Source organism: Phasianus colchicus, chromosome 2, assembly GCF_987193195.1.
Source record: "Phasianus colchicus chromosome 2, bPhaCol1.hap1.1, whole genome shotgun sequence".
Classification (NCBI taxonomy): Eukaryota; Metazoa; Chordata; class Aves; order Galliformes; family Phasianidae; genus Phasianus; species Phasianus colchicus.
Window position 1 is genome coordinate 9,080,291 of NC_143437.1, and position 17,364 is coordinate 9,097,654.

The following is a 17,364-nucleotide window of genomic DNA, read 5'->3' on the forward strand; positions in this document are numbered from 1 at the left end:
GCTGCACTGTGGGGGAAAAAAAAAGATTTCCATTCATTCATACACGTATTTGTGACAATGAGCATAGGGGAATACAGTCTTCGGGAAATCTTCGCAGATTAATAAAATGTATTAAGAAAATTTAGTAAAATGTGGGAAAGTTGAGCACTAGGTTCATTGAAAAAAACACTTGATTAAGATAAGGTGAGAAGTTGATATTAAGCAGTTTGCTCAGTGGGCAGTTGGTACATAATTCACTGTCCAAGAAGGAGAATGCCAGGTCTGATTGCAATACTGATGTGGAAGAAGGAAAAAAGATCTAATCCAACCAAGCAATCCATGTGCTTGTCTTCCTTCTCCACCATTATATTTATTTTATTTCAGAGGGATTGTAAAGAACCAAAATCACTGTAATGCAATGGAGTGTTTGGTTCAATGTGACACATCACATCTAGTGAAAATAGGAAAAAGTAATGAATAGCAAAGTAATGAATAAGGTTAAATTACATTACTTAATCACAGCTTTAGTTTCATAAGATTATTGACTAGTTTGAAGGTAGAACTATGCTGAAATGGTTTGTAATATAGCAGTCATTAGATGCATACTTTCCTTATCTAAATTCCTATAAGTATTTCTGAAGTTCCCTGCAAAGTCACTTTTCCTACTGACATACTCTGACAGTTACACACTTCTCTTACCTGATTATCTCCCAGATATTTGGGAGAATTTTTAAAAATCTGTATTTCTTGGCTTTTTTTTTTTTATTATTATCCTTTAGTAGAGAAACTTAATTCTGAGGCTAAGCACAATGCAGTTTTGTTGCCAGCTTGCTGACGTGCTCATACAACCAGTTCTGCTGAGGCTGACACGAACCGAGAGTAATGTCCCCGGCTAACAGAGACTTATTGCTTATTAGCTCATTTCTGCACGTATAATGCAGACTAATGTATAACTTTCACTGGTGAGAGCAGCAGAATTTAAAAATCATAAAAAAAAAAAAAAAGAAATACTTTTTAAGATGGAGTAAAGATCTATGAGAGTTTCTCCACAAGTAATGCTTCCTATTTTATTGTGTTGGCCCAGGACATCAGAGGCAGATGTTGGTGGGATGGCAGCAGAGGCTGGATCTTCCCATCAGTATTCCATTACATGCTGTTACCATGTGACAGATGGCAGCAGAGGGGCAGTCTGACACAATGGTGTCTGATATGGGCGTGCATGTGGAACAAAGGTGTGCCGCTGAATTCTGCCATGTGGAAAAATGCCCCCCGTTGACATTTCTCTGCTTGCCAAATGTTTATAGAGACCAAACAGTGCACGTGAGCACAGTGAGGCGGTAGGTAGTGCATTTCAGCAGTGGTGACAGCAGTCACTTCCACCGGTGCAGATTTGTTCAAGCATGGCATGCAGGCACTTGTTCACTGCTGGTGAAAATGCACAGCTAATAGTGATGACTCTGTTGAAAAATAGTATTCCGTAGCTGAGAATTTGCTCTACCAAACAGTGTTATTGTGTTCTTTATATCTGTTGTAGTTTCCAGGGAAATAAATAGGAGGCATTAATATCAGAGCGGCATACATGTAATACAACCAGCAAGTAACATGCCATGACCTCTAAGTCAAGAGGGCTGCTTTAAGTAAACAACTGACTTAGGCAGGCACTTTGCAGGAAACCAGGATGACTGCAAACCTTTCTGCACTTGAGCAGGAGACTTGGGCTACCCAAGGAGAAGAATGTTTTCACACTCTGCTGAAAGCTTCAGCTACAAGGAATGTTTTTCCCCAAATGCCTGGGTTTCGTCATATCGCTTTTTTTTTTCTGTAAAAAATATTTTCTCAAGAAAATGTTCTGCTTTTTCTGTTTCATGCCACGCAACCGAATCATTAAGGATCTTCACACTCAGGGATTATTTTAGTCCCTTACCATATGAAATGTTTCTAGTTTAAAGCAAAGTGGGCTGATAAAAAGAAGGGAGGAGAACATTAATCCAGGCATGAAATAATTAATTGACATCTCAGCTAACAATGGAAAATTAAAATTATCACATGGGTAGGTTTTATGTAATTAAGAAGAAATGTGAACATGTGTCTTCAAAGCTAATACAAAAACCAAACAAGTGCCTTTGCAAACCCAATGTTCTTGCTTTTCTCTTAGCACTTGAAACTTTCCACACCAACACAAAAATTTTGCAACAGTGACACAGGCTGAACATACATCACAGTCTGCTTTACAAAAAAGAGCAATTAAAAATTGTAGTCCTCATTTCAATCTCTCTTGTTATGTCTACAAGGGAGCAGTTTTCCATTTCTGAAGAGGAACCTCACTTACCTGCCTCTTTCTTTGCCTACTATTGCAATGGGGATTCTGAAAGCTGTTTTCCTTTTTTTTTTTTTTAATACAAGAGATGTGCAGTGGACAAACTATCTTAAAAGACATGGAACTAATACTGAAAGACAATTTTGTACAGAAAGCAGTCATACTTTTAGAAAAATAAGTTCCTTATTTTAATCTTCTGTGAAAATAGGAATGATTTCCCAAGGAACAATGTACTAGTCCATCAGTGTCAGTAATGCCATGGGAAAAAAAAAAAAAAGATTCATTTATGTACTAAACAAAATGCATGTAATTCATGGAATAAATGAGAAACATTGAAGTGATTCTCTTTTCTTTAGCTGAATGACAGAGAAGTCCAAAGAAGCAAAATGGGATCTGATGTGAAAAGTTTGGGTGTAACCCATTGTGTTGCTCATCGCTGACAGCCTCAGGACCCTGTGCCTACCTTCAGCCTGTAGAGAGACCCAGGTATGTATTATTCTGCTCAGCAGCAGGTTTTGGATTCTTTATCATTTTGCCCAGTAGTAAATGTTTGTTTGGTTGTTTGCTTATCAGAAGAAGATAAAGTTTCTTCCTCTGATTTAATCTTTGGTAGTTGGTGTCTGGTGAAAAATGAATTGTTCTTTTACTACTCAGAGGTGCACCAGTCAGGTGTACACATATGGGTCAGTGTTCTACCTGGTAGTTGATTTTATACACATGAGCTGAATCAAGGAGATGAATAACTGTCCAATAGAATGGAATGTCTGACTCTAAGGGGTCTCTGTAGTCAATATATTTTAAATGATTGATGATAAAATATTTTGCTGTTTTTAGAACAGGTTTCTTTTAGTCAATAACACACCTTATACTTTTGTCTACCATAACTATAGAGACCCAGAAGAATTGTCATGTGATATTTAATATAATATTAGCACATTTTTGTTCAGAATATTTTATTTCAGTTGCTCAGTTCCACCTTTATTTTACTGCTGGTAGAGTCATCTCATATAAACACTTTTACCAACAAATTTGCTGTGATGACAAAAGCATTCCTGTTGCTTCTCTCTGTGTGTTTCTTTACATCTCATTAAGCATCTTCTCATACTTTCTCTTAGGGTTTTGAAGAAATGCTAGGGAGTATTCTCATCCAGTGTTGTACATTTGTTATTGTTTTGTTTTGTTTTTTTTAAATGATACTGCTCTTCCGTATAGAAGGAGGAGACGTTTCCTTCCTATGTGTTCTGCAAGGACTGGAAGGAGCTACCTGTGCTGGGGAAGGAAATGATTGAACTGCAGGCAGGGACAAAAACAAGCAGTCCACTATATTCCGTTTTTTGGGTGAGAAAGCAAGTGCAAGATTTAGAAGAAGGAGGAAGTGAAAGGGGGGAAAAATGTAACAGTCTTCAAAGTTTAAGTGCACATTGGCACAACCGCCACATTCTTTGTCACAGTGCTGGGGTAACTGCTGCTGCAACATCAGTGACTTGTTATAAATGTTCCACTGTTAAACAGGAAGTGCTATTAGTGTTTTCTGATTTGACCTCATTCTAATGAATAATGTTGGAAAATGATACACTCATATCTAGTGATTGTGTTTACAACTGCTACCTTAAAGGATGTCATCACTTGCTCAGTACACCTAGTACCAATGGCTAGTGGTGTTACCTCTAACAAAGGCACTCAATAACAGCCTCTGGTAGAATCAAAATTCAGGCTTTATTGTCTCAGTCTTCACTTTGAAGAACACTGATTGTATTGGCATTTTCCAGCTCATGTCAAAGAAGGTCTACTCATTTTTATGAAGGTGCTTGAAATTCTTTACTCACACACTGGAATTCTCTCCATTAACCAGAAGACTTTTACATATGGGATCTATTACAAGGCATGATTTTTTTTCTGAGGGACATTGCCTTTGAATGGAAAACTGCTTTCATTTAACTGTACAATACAGACATGCTGAGCATGTTGCCCTGCCCTGTTTCAGTGTTTCATTACAGGACTGTCTTTCTAAAACAGTGTATGTTTTGATGTTGTTGACTCATTAGCACATACTTAGTACTGGGTCCATGTCTAAAGCAAATAGACAGTTCTGCTGTGTGACAGCGAGGTGAAAGTTAAATCCAGGTACAAATCATGCACATTGATCTTTTGGAAGCTCAGCACCACATTCAGCAGTGGCAAGAGAGCTCTACTGAAATAATTTTGAGCAGAGATGTTTTTCACATTTATCTCAAACCTTACTTGCTGTAGATTCCTGTTCTTAAAATGATCATAGTCATTGCCAAGTTATGATAAATAGTCCTACCAGCTAGAGAGAAAAGCACGCTGGTTTGGAACAGTCTGTATTTTTATGTCTAAAAACTCACATCCAGAAAAGATCCCAGGGTGTTACAAGCCTAGAAATACTGGTGGATGGGAAGTTCAACACAAGCCAACAATGTGCTCTCACAGCTGGCATTAGTTCATACTATGTCCCTCCAAGGACTAATGATGACAATATTTGACATCAGTTATTTTCAGGTGCCAATCACTTCCAGTTACTTAAGAATTTCTCACAGGAGTATGACGCTAAGAAATTAACTCTTTTCCATTGAATATTTATTCTGTGGTATTCTGTTAATGATGTAAGTTTTAACTACTGTTTGTGAAAGGCTTTACTGAGGAAATTCCCACCAAGACAACCTCCTTTTCTGAAAGGGGGATGCTGGATTCCAAAACACAGCGCAGTCAACAGGGCTTTGGAAACTCTCTTGCAACCTTACTCTTCTGCATTTGCTTTTCACAGATATGCTTCTAATGACTTCAAAAAGTTGTTCACTATAAAAGAAAATGCTCCATGTCATATCTAAAACACTGAGGTCACTTGGGAAGTCTTGTGTCTTTCCACTCATCTGTCACATTTTTTGTTTGATATGTTTTGATGAAAGGCTGCATTCTCCATTGTCATTTAAAAAGCCATTTGCCACCTTCTGAATCACAAGGGAGAGGCAAGAGAAGTCCTTAAGACTCCTTTTTGCAGATACACAGATAGGAACAGGTACCTGGGCTTCTTTAGGTCCATTTCCATGTTCTTGGAACACACGCTCCTGCTCTGTGCATGTCCTGTTGACTGACTGTGCAGGCACATGTAGTGCTTCATGTCAACTCCAGCTGAGCACTCTGCACACAGTAATTGCTACAGTTCATTCAGGCTAAGGGTCCCTCTGACAGTAGTTGGTGACAAGTGCAATAGAGAAGGGTGTAAGAGCCAGGAGAAGCAGTAATGGCCTTAAGTTATGCCACAGAAGGTTCAGGGTGGATATTAGGAAACATTTCTTCTCAGAAAGAGCGGTGAGACAGTGGCACAGGCTGTCCAGAGAGGTGGTGGAGTCACCATCACTGGAAGTGTTCAAGAAACATGGAGATGTAGCACTCAGAAATGTGGTCATTGGGCATGGTGGGGATGGGCTGGCAGTTGGACATTATGATTTAGTGGTCTTTTTCAACCTTAATGATTCTCTGACTCTGTACAGCAATATTTCCACCAAGACACCAGCTCAATGATTCTTGAGCATTTCTGTGTTTAAACACCTTGGTGTGTTAATGGGCCCTGGCAAACCTTCCTTCCCTAATTGAGTTGATTTCCTCTGGAAGCAGTTTAAATGATTGACCTCCAGCAGCTGGTGGTAATGAGTTCTGCAGCCAAATTACAAACAATATGAAGTAATCATTAATTTCATTTTAAACCCACTACCCAGTAATTTTACAGTGTGCCTCATCACAATGCTGTAGAAGGACTAACAAATAAACATTCACTGCCATTTATCTTATTTTATGCTGGCCTTCTCCTGATGCTGAGGAGCAGTGTCCTTGTTTGTCTCTCCTTGGAAGCTCTTCCTTACCATGGAGCATTTGGCTGCTCTTATCTGTACAGCTTTTATTTTTATTATGCTACTGCTAGTATGCCAAATGACAGCAGAACTTGGAAAATCACGTGTTAGGAAGCAGCCTTTCTCTTTAACAAGACATTCAAAACTGATCTTTTTGCATAAAGATTACCAATATCGTACATAAACTCACAAATAGTGTCATACATAGAACTATTTTCTCACAGTCTGAGATCTGTTAAATAATACTCTTCCTATTTAATGTATGTAGAGATACAGATAATAAGAGATACATTCCTGTGCCATGGTGTACAAATGCACATTAATGAGGGCTGGAGAGAAAGAGAGGGAGAGAGCCAGAGATTTTCAGCAACTAGCATGAAGAAGATCAAGGGGATGCCAAAATTACTGGAAGAAAGAAGAGAATTGAAGATGAGAAGAAATTAGGGTAACGTGTGGATATAAGAGCCCAAGAGCAAAAGTATGTCCATGATGTGAGTGATATGATGATAGAGATAATGTCTTTCTTAAAATCAGTTCTTAGACATAGGGATTGGATTTGAGGTGGTGCTGCGTGGAGCCAGGAACTGGACTCAGTGATCCTTGTGGGCTCCTCCTTCCAGCTCGAGATGACTTGTGTTTATATGATTCTGTGTTGACAGGGAGCACACAGGGCAGCTTGTGGCCTTTCACACTATTCCATTGTTGGTTTGCAGGAATGTAAATGGTTACTCAGTGCCAAATTATTTTTCTCTCTAACACTAGGGGCTTTTTATTTCTGTCTTGACAAGCTGCTTGTAAAATGTACTGCTGCATGGTTGTATTTATAGCAGATTGCCTGAGCTATGAATGGCGAAACGTTTCATAAAAGACAGGCCAATAACATGCAAATGGTAGAGTTGTTTTCTTACTGCTAAAAAGAAAGGTTGGTTTTGCGTATCAGCACAGAGGAAATTGATGCTGTCACTTATAGATGCATCCATCTTATTTCAAATCTCTGGGAACAGTAAAGAGAGAAAAGCCGGAGATTAAAAGACAGAGTCCAGTGATCCAAATGAAAAATACAGTAGTCTCTGATGCATAATAATAATGATGGGGCTGCTTGGGGTACTTTGAATCCTGTGAGCTTCATGTTTTTTCCATTACAAAAGAAAGACTGTTCACCATTTTTCGTATTAAAAAGCTGCTGTGTTTCTGTGCTCCGTGGTGAGTATGAGAGATGGAGACAGGAACTAAAACTGACATTTACTCTGCTTTCAGCTGAGCAATCTGGGTTCCACTGCAGCCAATAGCAATGGCTGATTATTTTTTTAATAAATGATTATGTTTATTATTTTTGTTCGCATTTACTTTTCATAGCTGGAATTGCATATAAACCTTCTGTAGACAATAGTATAGTCACCACTGCAGAGACTTCATGAAGGAGTGAAGACTACAGAGACTGTCACACTCCTCCTAGCCCTCATGCTGCAATTTGCAATAGTGCTTGGGCTTTAGATAGGTCCTCTGGATAAGCAGTGAGGGACAGCCCTCCTGAAATTTCTTCAGAAAAAAGAGACAAGCAAAGTGCAAGTGGCATTGTCCTCACTTCATGGCCTCTGCCGCCTCACAGTCAGAATTGTGCAGAGCAGCTCTGCTCTGGCAGCTCACTTGGAATCAGATGCTGATGCCTACTTGATGCCCAATTAAACTGGAACAAATGCATCTCCGTTAAGCAGAAGTACTCACTGTTGATTGATTAAGCACCCTTCTCTGTTAGGGGGCAAATTCAGACTACCATTCTCCCCACTAAAGCAAGCTTGACAGTACATCTAAACATAGAACATTTGTGATTATAATTCTTCAGCAAGTTCTCACAGAAGCTGCAGAGCTTAAAAACTGCAGTAGATGAGGTCCACAGGGCATGAAATACACATACAGGGCATTTTTGTTAACCATTAGTACTTACAAAGCGTTTTTGGAAGAAGAAATGTGCCAAATATGACCATTACTATTAACAATCCTTTCTTTCTTCACGTCCTTGTTAATAATGCTTACAGATTTGTTCTGGGGCCTAAGTGAAGCACTTGTTTGGTTTTCATGTTGTAGAATCATAGAATCATACACTGTCTTGGGTTGGAAGAGACCTTGAAGACCATCTAGCTCCAATCCCCTTGCCATGGGCAGGGTTGCTGACTTAGTAGTCAGGCTGCCTAGGATCCCATCAAAGAATCATAGAATTGCTCAGGTTGGAAAAGACCTTCAAGATCATCGAGTCCCATCAAGTTTGGCCTTGAGCATCTTGAGGGATGGAGCACCCACAGCTCTGAGCAGCAATGCCAGGGCCTCACTGCCCTCCAAGTGAAGAATTTCTTCCTTACATCTAATCTAAATCTCCCCTCTTTCATTTTAAATCCATTCTCTTTTGTCCTATCAATATCTACCTGTGTAAAGTTTCATTAGTGAAATATTAAGTACAGCTAAATAATCTTGCTCATACTTTCAGGACTGGTTTGTTTTCATCCGGGCTTTGTTATCTGTTGAATGTGATGTGGAAGACCTCCTCTTTATGCGTCAAGTGAAGGGCTTCATGACAATGTATTATTTAAGGTACACGAGACGATGTGAAGCATGAGACCAGATATTTCAGAGAAACTACTTGAAGAGTAAACATTAACAGAATTTTGGGGCTGTAAAAAGGTTTTGCAGAAATTCCATGTAGCCAAGCTTGGAAATATTCATTTATATTTATGCAATAGTACAGCTCCACAAAAAAAAAATAAAAATAAAATATCACTGCTAATGAACAATTTGCTTGGGTATCTGACAAAGATATGCTGAGAGAAATAGAATCAGATAGCCTGGAGAAATCGGGTCTAAGAAATTTGCTTAGCCATATAGTGCAGATGCAGCAGAAATTAATACAGTTAGGAACTGCCAAAAACATTTTCTACTTTATTTAAAGTTACCTGCTAGAAAGGAACGATGAGCAAACACATACTACTTTTTGTCAAAAGAAATTAAAATACTTTTCTAGTCTTTAAATTGCTTAGAATGTATGAAAACATTACTCCCTATGGTTTATGAATCAGAATAACTTTTTGTATATATATGTAATTTACTTTTTGGTGCTTTATTCGTGTATCGCAACCTTTACATATCAGTTGGGTATTTTAAATCATATAATAGAATCATAGAACGGTTTGTGTTAGAAGAGACCTTTAAGATGATGTAGTTCCAACCCCTTGCTATAGGCAGGCACAGCTCCCTCTAGACCAGGTTGCTCACAGCCCCATCCAGCCTGGCCTTGAATGCCTCCAGGGAGGGGGCATCCACAGCCTCACTGGGAAACCTGTTCCAGTGTCTTACCACCCTTCTCTTAGTTAAATTGTTAAATGTCCTTCTCTTTGTTAAATTCAATTTGGAAATTGAGATAAATATACTGGTAAGCCACTGAAGAGAGAGAGTTAAGAAAAACAAGAAAGGAGGAAGGGGAAAATAAGAAGGAACAAAGTAGTTAGCAAATCAAGCTTGCTGTCTCACCCAGTGTATGTGAATCTCATAATTCAACAGCCTGACTCAGAACAGTGCAGGGCACAGCACTGTAATATTGCCTGTCAAGGAGATCTGAATGTAGAGTGCTTTTGGCTGCCCTGAGCTTTGAGGGTAAAATTGCTTTTCTGAGTTTTAAATTTTGCTTACAGGAAGGATTTGAGCCTATTTATTACATTCCTCACCAGCTACCTCGTTCTGAATGTTGTAAAAATAGCAGCGCTTGGTGTTCTGGTAACTAAAATGCACATGGATTTATTTTTGAAGCTACTTCCACAGGGACTTAAGGAACTGTCAGAGTCATAAATATGAAATAGAATCAAAGTGCATGGCATTCCTATGTCAGACTTTACCATTTGCCTATTGACACAGGAACTCCACCCAATTTTTCCCTCACCTCAGCAGTCGTTGCTATCAATGCTGGACCAGCAGCTGCCGCAAGAGGTTGCAGCAGCACTTCTCCCAATGCACAGCTGAGAGATGCACCAAAAAGAATGGGATGATGTAAATGCATGACTTGGAGGAGTTGGGGTGCACGGTGTACATTCATTTCTGGAGTAAGACAGCGCTGTTTCATGACTGTGCTGATCTAGGCAGACCTAGGTTAGATACAAAGAGTAGAAGGTAAAACACAGCTCTCCTAGAAGGTTAAACAACAGGAACACATTTTATCTGTGCTTATTTTGAGAATTCCTATGGGAATAAAGCCTGAGTTTTCTCTAAACCTTAGAGAGTTATCGAGCTGCCCTATGCCCAGTCAGCAGTGACAAAGAAGCAAATGCACAGGATTTAAGACCCCTTTATATCTGGCATATAAGACAGCAAAATAAAAACAAAAGCGTTACTCTTTCCCCGCTTAGTGAAAGCTTTATGGTGCAAGTAGCATTTCTAATCCTTTATGTTCCTTCCCTCTATGATGCATCTAATGAATAATCTGCATATCTCATCCACAACTCACTTGGCAGCAAAGTAGCGTCTTTTAACAGTCACCTAATGGTTTTAAGCAGTATATTACACCCTTCATTCTCATTCTAGTTTTGAAGTTAACACCTTTCCTCCACTTCCATACCTTTTCCTGTCCCAAATACCTCCTTGCTCCTATGACTGCTCATCAGCCTGGGGTCTGCCTCTGCAAAGCACTGCTGCTGGCAGCCTTGCTCCCTGCTCCAGTTTTTGCTGCTGTGTCAGGACATGCCATCTCCAGAAATGCTGGCTGTAGACAAAAAAATACAGCCTAAACATACTGAATTTAAAAAAAAAGTCGGACTAATTCCCATATTCTGCTGCTTTTGTTTTAGTTTTCCTCTTGGAATAACACTATTTTTGGTAAATCATGTCGAAAAATTATCTTCCTTGAATTGTTCTTTTAAATGAAGTGAGTGCAAATCTTACATAGTCATAGTTTTTTCAATAATGCCTATTTCATTGTAATGACAGTTAGACATTGAAGAAACACATTACTCTATCAATGCAGTGGCTTGATGCAGCAAAAATCCTATGTTTTAGGTTTTAGGAAATAGCACCATAGTAAAACAAGTAGCTTGCTTCTGGTTTTGAATCCATGAAATAATTCTTGCCCTCTGACTGCTTGTGGAACTGCTTCTAATTTTATGTAGAGGACAGCAATAGTGCTAGGAGAAGGGTAAAAATGGATATTCAAGTCTTCTTGGAGAACTGACAGCTTTATCTTTCAAAGAAAGCTGCAAAAATTGGACTGTGTTTGCATTTTCATGGCCAGTTGAAGAGATTTTCATGAAGACCATTTTTCAGTCAGTCACTCAACAAAGTGTCCCAAGGGCAAGAAGGAACTATTATTGCCTGAGGCTGACACATAGCTGGTCTTAATAATGTACAGCACATTAACTGAGAATAAATGGTTTATATAACCCATTTCCCATCAGCCTACAGAGCATCATGCCAGAAGGAATCAGCTTAGTGAACTGAAGAATGGGAACAAAATCCTTCCCCCAGAAAATTAATAAAGAGAAATAGATGTGGGGAGGTCCTAAATTCATTGAATTAGAAGTAGAAATTGTAAAGAGTTGTACCAAAAGCAACTGCAGTTTGTAAATGCAGAGCAGTTTCAGGCTGTGGCATCTCATTACATTCATAGATGAAGTCATGAAGGCAGGAAGCTAGATGCAGATGGTCACTGGAGTCAGACTGGGTTGCAGATGGCCCTCATTGTCAGTGCAGGCATGGCTTTATTTCAATTAAATATTGCAGTTCTAATGTCTCTGATTATTATTATTTTAATTTTTATTTCTTCTCCAATTGGAAGAAAAGTCTCTCACTCAAAACAATTGAAATTACAACTTTCACACAGACCCTTTTCTCAAGGGCATGCTCAAAAAGATATTCAGCTGAAGCAGAAGAATAAGAATACAAAAGAAAGAAAGGAAAAAAAAAAAAGTAGTAGAAATTCACTGTAAGACAAATACGCAATGGAAAACAAAGCAGTCACATCTTTCATTCCATAGATAGAGGAAAAAGTTTTGAAGAACTTTTCCATTCTTCATTTCAGCAACAAGATTAATACCCAGCTCCTGTGGCAGCACTTTTTCCATTGAGATACATGGCTATTGCTTTGCTGTGGGACAGAAAGAAGGGAAGGAGTATAGAAAAGTGAAGGGGCTGAAATAAATCCAAGTTTAATTTCCAAATTATTTCTTGACAAAAATCTTACAGGATGGGGAAGGCACTACCAGTAAATTTCTCATCTGTTCCACTGCTCCAGGCATTCTCTTGAGGCACAAAAAGCCACAGTGCTCCATGAACATGGCATATCCAAAGAGGAGGAAAGGAGAGTTCCTACCAGTCTGTGTTGCTGAAGTTCCTCAGGCTGTCTTCCTGCTGTCCCCAGCCCCAAGCCAACTTACTGCAGCCATCCTGCACAAGGCAGCACTGCAAGGTGCTACAGGCTCAGGCCCAGAGGATACATAGCTACTCTGACTCAAAATGATGTGTGCAGGGAGCAACTAAGCAGGGCTGATCTCCTGGTACCAGTCTGGAGACAGATTGCCCAGAGCTTCTCTGCACTGCTGCACTGTGCACACCACCAACTCATTTTTTACACTGAACTGAGAAAACTGGGCCTAAGCTGGGATTTACAAAGCCCTACAGGTTGATTCCTAAGGAAACCAGCAAGAGCTGTCTTATACCCCTCTGTTTTACATTGCTTCTGGTATTTATGAGAATAAGAGATTGGAAAAAGCACTTGATCTCTATTTTTAAATTTCAGAGAATTTTCCCATGAATAGCTCTCCTTTCTTTTGTTGCAGTGCTGTGCAAGACAAACACAAAAGAGGGCACTAATGCAGTCCCCAAGTATTCATAGCAAAGATCCCTTCTCCACGGTTCACACAAACCTCTTGACACAGCAATCAGGCACTCAGCTTAACAGCTGCAACATGGAGTCCCTGTTCTTGCTGAACCCAGTGTTAAACATCCTGTCACATGGTGAAAATATTCAGCTGCCTTCCCAAGAGCTTGTCTGTTCATTTGTCTGCCATCCCTCCTATTCCCCAGTTACCTTTCAGTCTGTGAGCTGGCACACAGCACATTCCACTGAGATACAGATGGTCCAAGTATAGGAAGTTCCTACAATCTTCTGCTGTCTACCAGACAATAAACAGAAGTATCTCCCTATAAAATATCCTATCACCTCCCTCTAGACAAGTACTGAAGAGTAGCAAAAATGGATCCCATTGAAAACATGAAAAAATAATTCGGATGGACATTTGTCTGCCCACAGATGTTGTTTCTTTAACAATTTTCCATTTCAATTCTGAATTTCTGCAGCTCATCATGTATCCTGAGACCAGTTTGCCAATCTGTTTCCTCAGGTTGTCTGTTGGCTTTCTCTCTCATTTTTTCAGCATCTTTTTTTTTTCTCCAATTTCAGCTTGGGTATCTAACAAATCTTAAGTTTGCTGTCTAGCATTAAAAAGGCAATATTTTAGGACTTGGAGCAACAGACACTCAGTCTTGTGTTAAGTATTAGACTGAGTAAACATTGTCCAAATCAGATGTGCTAAGTAAAGACAAAAGAAAGCCCTGATCATGCTTTCTGTTACATAATTTCACTGATTTTGGTGAAGTTGCTTTTAATTAATTAAGTAATAAGAAACCTTTTAAGACTCCTGACATAAAATCTCACTTGATTCCTCATAAATAATGTCTCCAGAGCTCATTCACAGTAATAAAAATATATAGCGCACTGATTAAAACTGCTGTAATTTATATGCCTGAAAAAGAACTCAATTTAAACACAGATTTGAAGTATTGTGTGGGACCCAAGGTATGGGGATGATGGTTGGCAAGAATCCACTACTCCTCCAGTAGCAGACAGTCTTAAAAGCTGCAGGAGAAGACCCAAGGATGAGAGAACCATCTGGCACCATGGAGAATGGGCCCGTGGTCAAGGTTTGCTCCTCTTGAAAGAGGCAGCACTCTTCTAGTAACATTTCAGGCATACTTGTGTCTTGGCCTCCGCAGCCATGACTGGCAGCCCTATGGAATCACTGTTACAGCAGCTGCCCTGCGTGATCAGGTCCCATTTTTAAAAAATGTTATGTGGAAAAATAAGGGTAAGCTCATAAAGAACAAAGAATTGAGAGCACTGTGTGAGCTCAACCTTTGGCCAAGCGAGATATGGTTGGCTGCTTGAAATATCCTGGGCTGATCTCTTAGCTCTTCAGAGTATCTTACGTGATGGCCCAAACAGGTGCGACTCCCACCTATGACTTTGTATGGCATTATCAACTAAAATTCAGGAGCTGAGATACCACATATTAGCAAAGAACAATAAAATTAAACAAAAAGATTTATCTATTCTTCTCTTTTGGAAGCAGTGTTTTTCCCTGATCAAACAGCAGTAATATTTTCCACAGATTTGGAAAGAAGTTGTCAAGGCAAGGTTCAGGAGAGCAAATAGCTCCTGTGTCCATGATGATTCAGAGCTCACCACAGTTATTTTTAAAATAGAGGCTCACTGTTCTATTTCATATAGAAGGCTGAAGGGGGAAGATGTTACAGACTCCAGACAACCAGACCATGCCTGCTTCAATGCCCTGTCAGCCTCATACTGAACTACTACTGATAGTGAGCACCAGGCTGCTCAATACCGTATGCTAAAGTACTGTGCATCTTAGAAAAACAAGCCTCTTGCCATGTACGGGGATGCACCTCAAGGAGCATTTCTCAGTTTTTCACCTACTCTGATACTTTTCACCTACTCCCAGATACTTGTTCACAAGTACCTCATAGCACTCAAAATAATAATAATAAAATAAAATAAAATAAAATAAAATAAAATAAAATAAAATAAAATAAAATAAAAATTAAAAAACATTTGAGCCAAAGGTGGCATTGTGGCATTTCTGATGACAGGAATGAATTAGCCAGTTTTCTAGATGACAAAAAGCAAGACACCAATGTTTGGTAGAACGTTTGGGGCTAATTCTTCCCTAGTAATTTTTAGTTCACAGGGGAAACTGGCGCATGTTGATCTGTAGCTTTCACACTTTTCATACACCCAAGTTAAGAGTACTTTTTCAGTCTGGACTGGAACAAGGAAAGAACAAGGCAGTATTTCAATGTAAGAGCTCAGACAAGTAAAGCACTCCTGTGTTACTGATGGCAGGTGAGAGAAATGAGATGGTTGTTTCTATAGACAAGCAAAAGGCTCAGAGGCATAAAGGTGCTACCCATAGAAAGCTAGTTCTAATGTTTTCAGTAAACACCATTTTCTACTAATTTTAATCATTCACTATTACTTTCTCAATTATTTAAACCAAGGCAAAGCTTAAAGCTGCAGAAAATGCTCCATCAGAGTGCACTTCATGCTGCAAGCACAGTAAATGCACTTAAATTTATCTGAAAGCTTATGTCTGGAAGACTGCTAAAAGCAGCAGTAAATTCTCACTAAATACATATATATTTTTCTTTCCTTTAATATTACTATAGAGTATTGCTGGTGAGCCACATTCTGAGCTGCTGAACTTTAGGGCTTTTAGCTGTACAAGCTTCTTTCCACACTCAAACTGGAGGATATCCTGAGTACACCATCATATTCTGTGACCTGAGTTAAGTTACTTATCTTCCCCTTGCACCATCAGTCACTGCTTCATTTGTTACAAGCAAGATGGTTTAAATTTTACCTGCCTTCAACTCACCTGACTCAGAGTCTTCTTTGTTAGTAAGGGTCGAATGAGTGTGTTCTGCATTGTGCTACAATATCCAACAAGCTATTGGCTTCTTGTTTTATAAGGACACCAAAATAAACCTTCTTCCACTCCGGTAACAGTTACCGTCATTACAAGGACATCGTCTCTGTTTATCTTCTGTGTATCTGCTCCCATATGCTCTCTCTTTCTGCAGAAGAATTGATGCCTCGAGGCACTGAAGGACAGCTATAAGCTTTCTTCCCAAACAGGTATAGAAATGAAAGAAAACATTTCATGGCCAAAGCAGAAATGAGAAGTTACTTAAATCCTGTAATAACTGAGAACTGATACGTTTCTATTCAAAAGATCTCCAGCACAGGAGTCCTCTCCAGCAGCACCAAAAACTTTTGAATATGAAAATGCTCCTCTTGTTGTAGGAGTCATTGTAGAGAGGTCCTGAGCTGCTTGGGCTCAATATGTGCACCCACACACTGTGCTGTGAATGGCACACAGATGGACCATCTAGTCCAGCAGGGCATATGTGCTTAGCCAAGGCACTGGAAGCAGAAGTGCAGCTCAAAGCTGGATGGTCCCCAAAAGTTGCATCAACTCTGCAGTGAAAGCAATCTGTTCCCCTCTGAGAAACAGCTGAACTGCTAGTGCATTCTGTTGATACAAGCTAGCAACATTTGTTATGAAGGACCTATGGCACCATGTATCCCCTTTCTCTTCTACCGATGTCTTTTCTAATTCCTTGGCTTCCTGTGAGAGTAAAGGGGAAACAACAACTGTCAGTCATAATGTTTGGTGAGTTTTATGTCTGAGATGTTTCCATGGATCCAGGATATTTGCTTCCTTTTGGGCTGCTAAGAGAAAAATTCTTTAACAATTAATGTAAAAGTTGACTATTGACTGAGTTTCCATTATAACAGTATTGTTCTTAATAATATCGACAATGCTGAAGGTCATAATCCACTAGTACCAGGGAATTTAATATCAGAGAGATGGGTTACAGCTATTACCCTTCTGCTGGTACTGCAGAGGATTCAAGTCTCAGAGAAGTGGTGGAACAGATGGAAGAGGGACTACAGAGATGTTCATCTCAGCTTTTTAGCAAAGCATAGTTTTGCTCCTCCATTGAGGGAAACAAGTTTGTGGATGACTACTAAGAGAAACCCAGGAGATCTGGACCCAGGTTCATGTTGCCAGATAGGAAGCATACCAGCAAAGATCGAATCCATTTTCTGTGACTTCATATTCTAGCAGTAGCAATCCAAAAGTTTCAGCAAATTCAAAAAGCATCGAACATTTTCCAAGCAGAACTTAATCATTTAATTACTAGTCATCTCATCAAGATGATATTGACTGAGGAGGATGGGAAAAGAGCACAAAAAGGAACACTTGGCAGTGAAACTAAAGGTCGATATGACTAAGTACAAAAGTGTCTGTCCTAAAAATGGCAATCTAATTGTTCAGCAAACTGATAGTGCATTTGACCATTATT

At 39.4% G+C, this 17,364-nt stretch overlaps 1 protein-coding gene across 1 annotated transcript in view; it reads left to right on the forward strand.

The window, feature by feature from the left end:
* The window catches only part of KCNK12 (potassium two pore domain channel subfamily K member 12), a 108,875-nt gene that overhangs the window by 30,652 nt on the left and 60,859 nt on the right, over window positions 1–17,364 (forward strand). The window contains exon 5 of the transcript XR_016463906.1: window positions 2,653–2,782. The gene's annotated coding sequence lies outside the window, so the exon portion shown is untranslated. The remainder of the gene's footprint in view (window positions 1–2,652; window positions 2,783–17,364) is intronic.